Here is a 13,244-nt window from a genome sequence, read left to right as displayed (position 1 = left end):
TTAAACTTTTTCAGCTTGGGACCCAAATTAGAAATTCTGTGTTTTCCTGTGACCCAAGCTTAGGAACATATGCAACTATACGTACATATTGGTACATTTTATTGCCCTTACGCCTAAAACATATGCAACATAGATAACAATATATAATGAAATAGCTAGTCATGTTTATTTCCCCCATTAACTCTTACATCTGTCTAGGTTGGAACTGTTGCTGTTAATTCAATAAATCATTTTTCATTCTGAACTGGAACAAACGGATTGATCACATCACACAGACGCATAACAGAACAGACACGCAGGCTTTTTGATAGTGCAACCCTAAGTAACAGTATAGATGATGAAAAATGATCAGGCCTACTGTAGAAATTATTGTCAAAAGAAAGTCTGAGTTGGAGCTTCTTGATGTTAAAATAGAAGTCATCTTTTTTTTCTGAACTGGAAAAAACTGACTGATCCAGGCTGTATCACATCCGGCCGTGATTGGGAGTCCCATAGGGCGGCGCACAACTATCCCAGCGTCGTCCAGGTTTGGCCGGGGTAGGCCGTCATTGTAAATAATGATTTGTTCTTAACTGACTTGCCTAGTTAAAAAAAGGTTCAAGGTTTCTCAATATAGGGGGTGCTGTTTCAACGTTAGCATTTATCGTCTCCAAATTAAACTGCCTCATACTCAATTCTTGCTCGTACAATATGCATATTATTATTAATATTGGATAGAAAACAATCTCTAGTTTCTAAAACCGTTTGAATTATGTCTGTGGGTGAACCAGAACTCTTTCTACAGCGAAACTCATGACAGGACATGCGAAGCTCTGAAAAATAGTCTCTGATCTCGGATCAGTTGAAAACTCTGTGTGTGCCCTATGGCTTGACATGAACTGCACCCGCCTTCCCCTGGATGTCAGTAACCAATGAGAAGTGGAATGGTGTCTCTACGTGTTTGTCAGAGTTTATAAAAGGGAGTGGAGTGAGATGACCCTTCCTTTTGACGCTCTCCAGGACGCAAGGGAGGACATCAGAATCGCATGCTCAAAAGCTCTCGTTATTGATCAAAGATCTATCCGTCTGTGATTTAGTTCGATATAGGTGTTAGAAACATCATAACGAAGTTATTTGAAACCGATTTATATCAGTTCATGCGAGTATATTGCTATTTTTCTGAATTTCCTTAGTATTGCGTTTGACGATTTGGGCATGTGTGTGCCGTGAAGCTATCGTTAGCTGCTAGTTCTGAAGTTGAGGAGGTCGTTTTACAACAAAGCAACGATACTTTTGGACAAAGGACACATTGCCCAAGATACTGATGGAAGCTCGTCCAAAAGTAAGAGTTATTTATGATTTTATTCCGTATTTATGTGGAAAAATTTAAACGCAGTTGTCGGCCATTTTTTGGGGCACTAGTCTGGCTGTAACTCACAATGTATGTCTTGTAACGTTAATTTAAAAAATCTAAATCAGCGGTTGCATTAATAACCAATGCATCTTTCATTAGCTGTCCAACCTGTATTTTTTTAGTCAATCTAATCGATAAATAATCGTAATCATAGGTGCCTTTCCAAGATGGCGCCGGCCCGAATGCATGCCATGTTTTGACAGATTACATAGCATAACCAAGATTTGTGATGCTAAATATGCACATTTTCGAACAAACTCTATATGCATTGTGTAATATGATGTTACAGGACTGTCATCTGAAGAATTCTGAGAAGGTTAGTGAAAAAATTAATATATTTTGGTGGCGATAACGTTATCGCCCCCTTTGCCTTGATTTCATGCTGGGGTGATGTTAGCTCATGTGGTATGCTAATATAACCGATATATTGTGTTTTCGCTGTAAAACACTTAGAAAATCTGAAATATTGTCTGGATTCACAAGATCTGTGTCTTTCGATTGCTGTAGGCTGTGTATTTTTCTGAAATGTTTTAGGATGAGTAGTTTGGTAATTGACGTCGGTCTCTGTAATTATTCCGGCTGCTTCCAACGCTATTTCAGATTGCAGCTGCAATGTACAACTGTGATTTATACCTGAAAAATGCACATTTTTCTAAAAGAAAATATCCTATACCATAAATATGTTATCAGACTGTCATCTTATGAAGTTGTTTCTTGGTTAGTGGCTATATATATCTTTATTTAGTCGAATTAGTGATAGCTACTGATGCAGGAAAAAAATGGTGGAGAAAAAAAGTTGTGTCTTTTGCTATCGTGGTTAGCTAATAGATTTACATATTGTGTCTTCCCTGTAAAACACTTAGAAAATCTGAAATATTGTCTGGATTCACAAGATCTGTATCTTTCATCTGGTGTCTTGGACTTGTGATTTAATGATATTTAGATGCTTGTATTTACTTGTGACGCTATGCTAGGCTATGCTAGTCAGCTTTTTTACTGTGGGGGGTGCTCCTGGATCCGGGATGAGTACCAACTAAAAGTTAAAAAAATATAAAAATATTTTTTTTAAACACACGGATGTAAACCAGAAAACAAAAACACAGTCCTAATGAACCGAGGTAAAGACAGTTTCAAGTTGGATATTCGACAGATATTCGCGCTTTCAAACCTCAATAGCTTTCAAACCACTCGAGCCACAGACTCCAAATAAGTGTCATGATGTTGGAAAAATTGCACACAACATTGCACAGGTATTATTTTCACGATTTGGACATTCATTCGCTTTCCAAAGCTAATAAACATGTGGAAATGTGAGCAGCATTTTGTATTCCTAGTTGAATTAGTTAGGGAACGTGAACAAAGTACAAACTTTTTTTACATTCTAATTTCAATAGCTCCTTGGTCATGTGACCTACTTGACTCAAACAAGGCTCCGAATGTCCACTGACTACCCTTCTATATTGCACACCCTTCAGGATGTCCATTTTCATCTCACATGATTTTACATTAATTTATCAAAATGTAGAATGTCAATCGCGCCTTGGTCATGTGACCTAATGACTTCAAACAAGGTTCAGAATGTCCACTCAGTGGGCTTACACATTGCACACCCTTTAGTTTGTCCATTTTCATCTCACAAGATTTTACATGAATTTGTCAAAATGTAAAATGACAATAGCTCCTTGGTCATGTGACCTAATGACTTAATGACAAACAAGGTTCAGAATGTCCACTCAGTGGACCTACACATTGCACACCCTTCAGTTTGTCCATTTTCATCTCACATGATTTTACATTAATTTTTCCAAATTTAGAATGTCAATAGCTCCTTGGTCATGTGACCTAGTGACTTCAAACAAGGTTCAGAATGTCCACTCAGTGGGCCTACATACTGCACACCCTTGAGTTTGTCCATTTTCATCTCACATGATTTTACATACATTTTTCTAAATATAAGTGTAAGCTTGCAGACCTTCATTTTACTTTTTTTTTTAAGTTAACAAATGTTCCATCCTCGCAATAACCATCTTTCACATGGACACTGAAAAGATCCGCAAATGGCTGTATGTGGTATGGATCAAGGACAGGGTGTTCAAACAGAGGTGCTTAAAGGAAGGTGCACAGGTAGGCCTAATGAAAAACAATGTTTCATATGCTCTTTTTAATCACAGTAATATGCAGTGATTTGTCAGTCAGCTTGAAAACGTGAAAGAATCCTTTTCATAGCATCACTTTCATATACTGTACATTAAGACAAATCCTTCTACGTTGAGTATTAGAACGCAGTTTACATAACCTGATAATGACTTGATACTTGATACAACAAGACACCTGCAGACAACTTACAAAATGCTATAGTGCATTTGAGGGTTCGTTTTTCTGATGAAAATAGTTAGCAGGGCCTACTATTTCTAACTGAAAAGAAAATTCCTACGACTTTTGTGAGTAAAATCCTTTTTCCAAAATTGATTTAGGTACATTTTTGTGAAGAGGTATGATGGTTGTGATATGGATCATTTAGTAGTAAAATCATTTAAGGGATCAAAACATTTCTATATTGCTTCCCCAGTATCTCCATGAACCATCAGGCCCAGTGTTTTTGGTTGACCCTGTTTGACAGAAAGAGAAGGAGGAATCGAAACACGCTGCATTCAAATTCAGGTCTTAGTTATTCCATTGTACTGGATCTAATATATATTAGCATTTTACATACATTTATAAGTGTAATAATGTTTTATGACATACTGTGAAAAACTCTCTTGGCCGCTGGCTCTGTCACTTTCAGACATGCGCAGAGCAGACTGAAAGGGGAAGGGTAGCTCTTGACTTGAACCACAGGGGTTCTCTGTAGAGAGAGAGAGTAATCCAAAAGGCAGACACACCCCTTGACTTCAATTGGCACCCTTGACTAGAGGTCAACCGATTATGATTCTTCAACGCCGATACCGATTATTGGAGGACCAAAAAAAGCCGATACCGATTAATCGGACGATTTTTAAAATGTATTTGTAATAATGACAATTACAACAATACTGAATGAACCCTTATTTTAACTTCATATAATACATCAATAAAATCAATTTAGCCTCAAATAAATAATGAAACATGTTCAATTTGGTTTAAATAATGCAAAAACAAAGTGTTGGAGAAGAAAATAAAAGTGCAATATGTGCCATGTAAGAAAGCCAACGTTTAAGTTCCTTGCTCAGAACATGAGAACATATGAAAGCTGGTGGTTCCTTTTAACATGAGTCTTCAATATGCCCAGGTAAGAAGTTTTAGGTTGTAGTTATTATAGGAATTATTGGACTATGTCGCGGAGTGTCTAAAAGAAAACTCCAGAAAAATATCTGGTAAACCGCGAAGCACATGGGCATCTCCCTCTCGCGCAGCTGCCAAACTGAGCAGACACCGCTGCTAAGCAGAGAGCGCACCGAACAGAGACCGCAGTTGCACTTGGCCAAATTAAGTCATTAAATAATTATACATTTACTCTGACACGATTCCCACCATTAACAGGTCCGCGACCCATACTTTAAGGCTGCTATACAGCAACACTCACCAGTACCTTGAAGGGGGTAGACCCTGCTGATGGTGAAGATGACAATCTTAGCGTAGGCCACGATCTTGCTCCCGCGGTGGTCATTCTGCACCGTCACCTTGAACAGCAACAGGCCCGGCTTCTGGGTGCACAGCGCCACCAGCTGGTACACACAAGTCCCCTGGTAGCCAAACCGGTGCCAGTTGAAGGTACAGTTGAAGTCGGAAGTTTACATACACCTTAGCCAAATAGATTTAAACTCAGTTTTTCACAATTCCTGACATTTAATCAGAGTAAAAATTCCCTGTTTTAGGTCAGTTAGGATCACCACTTTATGAAATGTCAGAATAAAAGTAGAGAGAATTATTTATTCAGCTTTTATTTCTTTCATCACATTCCCAGTGGGTTGGCTGTTTACATACAATCAATTAGTATTTGGTAGCATTGCCTTTAAATTGTTTAACTTGGGTGAAACGTTTCATGTAGCCTTCCACAAGCTTCCCACAATAAATTGGGTGAATTTGGCCCATTCCTCCTGACAGAGCTGGTGTAACGGAGTCAGGTTTGTAGGCCTCCTTGCTCACACACGCTTTTTCAGTTCTGCCCACAAATGTTCTATAGGATTTAGGTCTGGGCTTTGTGATGACCACTCCAATACCCAATACCTTGACGTTGTTGTCCTTAAGCCATTTTGCCACAACTATGGAAGTATGCTTGGGGTCATTGTCCATTTGGAAGACCCATTTGCGACCAAGCTTTAACTTCCTGACTGATGTCTTGAGATGTTGCTTCAATATATCCACATCATTTTCCTGCCTCATGATGCCATCTATTTTGTGAATTGCAGCAGTCCCTCCTGCGGCAAAACACCTCCACAACATGATGCTGCCACCCCCGAGCTTCACGGTTGGGATGGTGTTCTTTGGCTTGCAAGCCTCCCCTTTTCCCTCCAAACATAACGACGGTCATTATGGCCAAACAGTTCTATTTGTGTTTCATCAGACCAGAGGACATTTCTCCAAAAAGTACGATCTTGTTTCCCATGTACAGTTGCAAACCGTAGTCTGGCTTTTTTATGGTGGTTTTGGAGTTGTGGCTTCCTCCTTGCTGAGTGGCCTTTCAGATTATGTCGATATGACTGGTTTGACTGTGGATATAGATACTTTTGTACCCGTTTCCTCCAGCCTTTTCACAAGGTCCTTTGCTATTGTTCTGGGATTGATTTGCATTTTTCGCACCAAAGTACGTCATCTCTAGGAGACAGAACGCGTCTCCTTCCTGAGCATTATGACAGCTGCGTGGTCCATGGTGTTAATACCTGAGTACTATTGTTTGTTCAGATGAACGTGGTATCTTCAGGCGTTTGGAAATTGCTCCCAAGGATGATCCAGACTTGTGGAGTTCTACACATTTTTTTCTGAAGTCTTGGCTGATTTCTTTTGATTTCCCCATGATGTCAAGCAAGAAGCACTGAGTTTGAAGGTAGGCCTTGAAATACATCCACAGGTACACCTCCAATTGACTCAAATTATGTCAATTAGCCTAACAGAAGCTTCTAAAACCATGACATAATTTTCTGGAATTTTCCAAGCTGTTTAAAAGCACAATCAACTTAGTGTATGTAAGCTTCTGAACCACTGGAATTGTGATACAGTGAATTTTAAGTGAAAAAATCTGTCTGTAAACAATTGTTGGAAAAATTACTTGTGTCATGAACAAAGTAGATGTCCTAACCGACTTGCCAAAACTATAGTTTGTGTAATAAATACCATTTAAAATAACACAAGCATATTGCTATTACATTGTTATAACTAACTTCTTTCTAAGCAGGGTTTCTCACACACCCAGAGACAGATGGCTGACACAGAACATTCATAAACACTGATAAGAAAAGGGTGCAGACACACACACATACCCAAGGACGGAGGGCTGACTACGCACACACAAAATCTCCTGTTTAGCTGAACATTTGATAACAAAGAACTTTTGCTATAAGACTCAGAAGGATGACGCCCAGCTCATCAGGACCAATCTGAGAAGACAACAACCTGTCCAGAACCAACCAGAGGACCAGAACTTCCAGACTCAACCTACTTTCTGTGTTGTATAAAATGTCTATGCATTCTGTTATCTGGGCTTTTTCTGGAGGTTCTCTATGAGCCGAAGGAACGAGACCGTATACGCTTGTACCAGATATCTTTACTCTTAAATAAAGCTGTCGCTTGTCATACAATTTACCACCTTGTCCGAATCGATCCTTGACCGGCTCGCCCTTCTCCATATCCAATTATCAACAGAAACTTGGTAGCAGAGGATGGTTGTCTAGAGACCCGGTCCAGAGTGGTTGATTTGGGTGGGAGAGGGCGAGTTGGTGAAAGGACGGTTCACGGAGGACAGGTGAAATCTTTTGGGGGGGAGGACGACAGTTCTGCTCAACTCGGGAAACTGATCTTCTGGTCGACCATAAACAAGGTAAGCAAGACCTGTTAAATCAAACTTTGCATATTGTCGTATAGTCCTTCCAAATTTCGATCAGTAAGTACCGAGTCTGGGTAAGAATTCTTGTTTAAATTTATGTGCATAGATGACATGTGAACGACAGTGAAGTGAACATATGTGGGAATAATTTGTAAGTCTTAAGCGCTATTATATAGTCCGGCTTGTGACCGGTGAGGAATAGGCTTAATGTGATAAAAAGATCTATTCGTATAGTCCGGCTTGTGACCGGTGAGGAATATAGTAAGCACTATTCAATAGTCCGGCTATTCAGTCGGTGAAGGGTAGGCTTAAAATTGGGATAGGCACTATTCAATAGTCCGGCTATTCAGCCGGTGAAGGATAGGCTTGTTCCATCCCCATTCATATAGTCCGGCTGTGACCGGTGACGAGTGGGGTAAAGTTTGTCAAGACCTATTATATAGTCCGGCTTGTGACCGGTGAGGAATAGGCTTAATGTGATAAAAAGATCTATTCGTATAGTCCGGCTTGTGACCGGTGAGGAATATAGTAAGCACTATTCAATAGTCCGGCTATTCAGTCGGTGAAGGGTAGGCTTAAAATTGGGATAGGCACTATTCAATAGTCCGGCTATTCAGCCGGTGAAGGATAGGCTTGTTCCATCCCCATTCATATAGTCCGGCTGTGACCGGTGACGAGTGGGGTAAAGTTTGTCAAGACCTATTAGTATGGTCCGGCTTGTGTCCGGTGAGGAGTAGGCTAGACTTATTCAATAGTCCGGGCGATTGTCCGGTGAAGAATAGTCTATTTGTGTTTGTAGGCGCCAGGTTGAAAAATGTTCAATGTTTAAGTGTAATGTTTCCAATGTCTAAAGTCTAAGTGTTACGTCTAAAGGGTAATGTTCATAGTGGGAAAAATGTAAATGTTTAATGTATTCATGTAAAACATTATTGGTGTTGGTTTAAACTGAGAAAGAATACAACGCCTGATAAACAAACGATACATAGAAAAATTAAATTCCGAGTGTACGAGGGAGGAACTCTGAGATAAGACAGAGTACGTGTCTCCAAGAATTCATCACGGGTATTTACCAGTGACGGGCTAAGTACATTCAGATAGTCTAAATATAGTGATGAAATTTAATCAGATGATTTAAAATATAGAGATAAAAGTTAAAATATAAAATACATGACAATATGACGACCCCAAATACTCCAAAGCTTAAATTTAACGATTTTCTAGATCAGAAGATACAAGACAAGTAAGGGGGAAAAGAACAAGACTGGAAGAGTGGCACCCCAGTTCTTTTGGTATGTCTAGATATGGCATGGAACACGAATGTAGGTGTAACCTTTTGACCTATTTTCATTGCATTTTCATGTGGTTTGATCACCCACAGGGAAATGTAGTGAGGATAATGAAATCGTGGTCATTTGGAATACTAATTTTGAGATAATAGAGTTTATAACTCTTGACCATAATTGCAATTAACCACAGAGGAGTCAGGTTTCTGGTTTTAAACATTGGCTATGACGGTTTTGAATGGGCTGTTATTGAATTGGTTTGAACAGGAGATATTTTAAGCCTATAGGGCATGGAAATAAAAGTGATAGAGAGCTTATTAGTAAAGAAAGGAATTTATATGGTTAGCATTTGTTTTGGCCATAAGAAGATAGAGATAGGTTTATTAAGGTTATGTAAGGACTTTAGAGATTGACACTATAAGACATGTTGTTAATTTTAAATCCATGATTTTAGATAAAGTCAAAACAGTGAGACACTTAGTTAATGTTTGGGACCAAGCTACAGACAGATAAGGGAAAGGGCAGACAGAGTGGCCCTCCCCGCACTGCTGAGACCTTGAAGGTTTGAGAGCAGAGAAGGGAGTTTTGGAAGGGGGCGCCAGGACAGAGATAACAGAATGGGTAGATAACAGTTACTGAATGGAGACAAAAGGGAGAATTGGACATGTGGAAAATGAAAGGGGCGCTCCTACATAATAATGTAGAACATAAGAATATTTTACTAAGTCATTATTTAGAATAGGTAAGGTTGATACCTGGCCAGAGCCAGGTATCAAACGGGGGAGGGGTACATTGTGGTCTAGGATAGGATGGGGCCTATTGGATAATAAACTAATTTAAAATTTAAAATTACTAGCTAACAAATAGGCATAGAAGTCAAATATATAATCAGATAGAACAAATGAGAAACTGTTTGTTAACCAAACCTGTATGTCCAAGATTTTATGCATTACAGATGAATTAAAGGAGAAGGTGATTCACTCGACCTGGGGGCATATCGCACTTGGAGGGTGAGACACACTGACACTGCCGAATGATCACAGAGTTAAGGAGAAGAACTGTTGCTAATAAAGCTCAGGGGTCAACTCCTTAATGAAGAATTCCCTGACCCCGACCTTTCCTCACTGTGTACGTTCATAGAAGTGAAAGTGTTGCTTGATCTCTAGCTGATGATGTGTTCTCTGGGAGAGGATGGGGCTTTACAGGACTGTTTGTGGTCCTGAGCTGTCTGTTTAGGATACGATGGGGATGTTACCATCACAGTACTGCCAGAACCACCACCAGTTTCGACGGACCAGGGTTCAGCCGGCCTCCTCCACCACTTCAAGACCAAGTCCCACACCACCACCTAAGCTCTCCAATCTGGTACAGGTAATAAATATAAAAGACATCTCAGATAGTGAACAATTGGGGACTGAAACTGGTTATGAGGAAAGGGAGAATATGTGGTTGGCCTACAAAACAATAAATAGAAAGGACTGTGTCGTATGTGGACATGCCAGACCTATTCTGGCTGCTCACCCATTTGCCCTAAGTAATGGGGAAGGTTGGATGTGCATATTGGAAAGTTTAAGCCAAATTCAACCCTGTGTAAAACTCTGAGTCTTGTGTTCCCAGAAGTCCCTCCCCAGAAGACACCATGGGGGGTTAAGGCATATGGGGGATATTACAGCTGTAACACTGGTACAGGTAGGGGTATAGACTATGGGAGGCTCCCTACTGCTACCTGCATCACTAATGCCACTATTAACTGGAGGTGTTGCTGATGTATGGTGGATGTGTGGACCTGCCAGGCGATTGACCCCATTTTGAAAGGAAATTGTCGTTGCACAGGTGCTTTGGCCAGTCTGATACCACCATTGCCTATTATTGAGGTTATAGCTAACCAACTTCTGGGAGTTGCACATGACACAGAGACTCGGTACCAACCCAGGAGACGGCAGAACCGTGACGCTCCTTGGTCCGAGGGTACAGATAACATGCACACCAACCTGTTGGGGTCCCAATAGGGGTCCCCCCACGAATTCCAGGCATTAAACAGAAATGATGGTCTGTGGCATCTGATGCCCACCATTGGCCCAGCTATTGGTGATACTAAACAAAATGCCTGGATCAATTATCTTTAATATAATCAACAATGATTTGTCAACTACACCCACACTGCACTTAGGGGGATGGCTGAACAATTAGATGCCACCTCTCGAACTGCTAGACAGAATAGACTAGCACTAGACATGATACTGGCCAACCAGGGAGGTGTATGTAAAATGATTGGAGAACAGTGTTGCACGTTTGTCCCTAACAATACTAGTCCGGATGGGAGCATTTCAAAAAGCTCTGAGTGGGTTGGCAAGGTTATCGGTGGAGATGGAGGGTCTTGCAGGTGTGGAGGAGAGTGGACTGTTCCCCTGGCTGGGTGGTTGGTTTGGTAAGTACACTACAATGATGGTTACTGGCACTACAATGATGGTTGCTGGATTTCTGACTCTAGTTGTTGTTTTTCTTATGCTCATGTGCGGTGCTGCCTGTATCATACCTTGGTTGAAGAAGTCTGTTACAGATCTGGCAAGGACCTCGGGTATGATGCCGTTGCTTGATGCTCCAGTTGGAGAGGCTGATACGGAATCAAGCTTTCGCAGGAGAGTGTGCCTGACAGAGGAGGACCCTTGGTTTGCTGTAGTTGATGTTGTCGAATGAATAAAAAGTGATGTTTGTCCTCCCTGTTGTGAAGGTTTGAAGTTCCCGGGTGGCGACGAGCCCACCTGGTACAGGTTGTATAGAGGGATGGACCTGAGGGTTTAACATTTTCTCGTTTTTTGGTTACTAATGTGTGGTTGGCCACTCCAGGTGTAGTTATTGGAGTGGTCTCCTTTTTGGTCCTTGCTCATTTACGACTCAACTTACATTGATGCTATTGGTGTCCCTAGGGGGTGCCAGATGAATATAAACTGGTGGACCAAGTGGCAGCTGGGCTTGAATCTTCTGTTTGTTGGTGGTGCACAGTTAATAAAAATGTGGACCGAATCAATTACATTCATTTTAATGTTCAGAAACTAGGCAATTGGACTCAACAAGGCTTTGAGGCGGTACATGGCCAATTGGAGGCTACCAGCTTGATGGCCTTCCAAAACCGCATTGCAGTAGACATGCTACTCTCTGAGAAGGGAGGTGTATGCTCTATGTTTGGTGAACAGTGTTGCACCTTTATACCTAACAACACTGCCACTGATGGTAGTCTGACCATTGCCTTAGAAGGCTTGAGGACTCTTAATGGTAAGATGAAATCCCATTCTGGTGTAGACACCTCCATGTGGGATTCCTGGATGGATGCTTTTGGGAAATATAAAACCCTGGTGTCCTCAATTTTGGTTTCTATCTCAGTGTTTGCAGCCATTTTGGTTTTGTGTGGTTGCTGTTGCATACCATGCATTCGTTCACTCACCACTAGGGTCATATCTAAAGCCATTGACCCAACAAGCCCTTCCCAGATGTTTCCTCTTTTAGGGGATGAAGGCCCTCCATCTTTTGAGGACAACAACATGCCTGCTGCTTTTACCTTCTTCTAGTTTATGTCACGTCTCTTAGGAGACGTGAAGAGAGGGCATATGAAACTTTCTCTTCAAGAAAGTTTCTGCATATAATACTCCTGCTTGATCCCAAGTTTATGTCACGTCTCTTTGGAGACGTGAAGAGAGGGAATCAAAACTTTCTCTCTGAGAAAGTTTCCCTGGTTGTTTACTTTTGCTTTTCTTACTTTTACTATGTTTATGTCACGTCTCTTAGGAGACGTGAAGAGAGGGAATCAAAACTTTCTCTCTGAGAAAGTTTCCCTGGTTGTTTACTTTTGCTTTTCTTACTTTTACCTAGTTTATGTCACGTCTCTTTGGAGACGTGAAGAGAGGGAATCAAAACTTTCTCTCTGAGAAAGTTTCCCTGGTTGTTTACTTTTGCTTTTCTTACTTTTACCTAGTTTATGTCACGTCTCTTTGGAGACGTGAAGAGAGGGATTTGTAATAAATACCATTTAAAATAACACAAGCATATTGCTATTACATTGTTATAACTAACTTCTTTCTAAGCAGGGTTTCTCACACACCCAGAGACAGATGGCTGACACAGAACATTCATAAACACTGATAAGAAAAGGGTGCAGACACACACACATACCCAAGGACGGAGGGCTGACTACGCACACACAAACTCTCCTGTTTAGCTGAACATTTGATAACAAAGAACTTTTGCTATAAGACTCAGAAGGATGACGCCCAGCTCATCAGGACCAATCTGAGAAGACAACAACCTGTCCAGAACCAACCAGAGGACCAGAACTTCCAGACTCAACCTACTTTCTGTGTTGTATAAAATGTCTATGCATTCTGTTATCTGGGCTTTTTCTGGAGGTTCTCTATGAGCCGAAGGAACGAGACCGTATACGCTTGTACCAGATATCTTTACTCTTAAATAAAGCTGTCGCTTGTCATACAATTTACCACCTTGTCCGAATCGATCCTTGACCGGCTCGCCCTTCTCCATATCCAATTATCAACAG

At 40.9% G+C, this 13,244-nt stretch overlaps 1 long non-coding RNA gene across 1 annotated transcript; it reads left to right on the top strand.

The window, feature by feature from the left end:
* The first annotated feature begins 6,695 nt into the window (after positions 1-6,695).
* Positions 6,696-13,184, top strand: LOC139573483 (uncharacterized). The gene is made up of 2 exons (XR_011674611.1): positions 6,696-10,066; positions 11,007-13,184. It is a non-coding gene; the product is annotated as an uncharacterized lncRNA (long non-coding RNA).
* Positions 13,185-13,244: the final 60 nt, after the last annotated feature.

Source organism: Salvelinus alpinus, chromosome 4 (genome assembly GCF_045679555.1).
Source record: "Salvelinus alpinus chromosome 4, SLU_Salpinus.1, whole genome shotgun sequence".
NCBI lineage: Eukaryota > Metazoa > Chordata > Actinopteri > Salmoniformes > Salmonidae > Salvelinus > Salvelinus alpinus.
The sequence above is the reverse complement of the archived record's forward strand: the minus strand, read 5'-3'. Positions and strand labels throughout refer to the sequence as shown.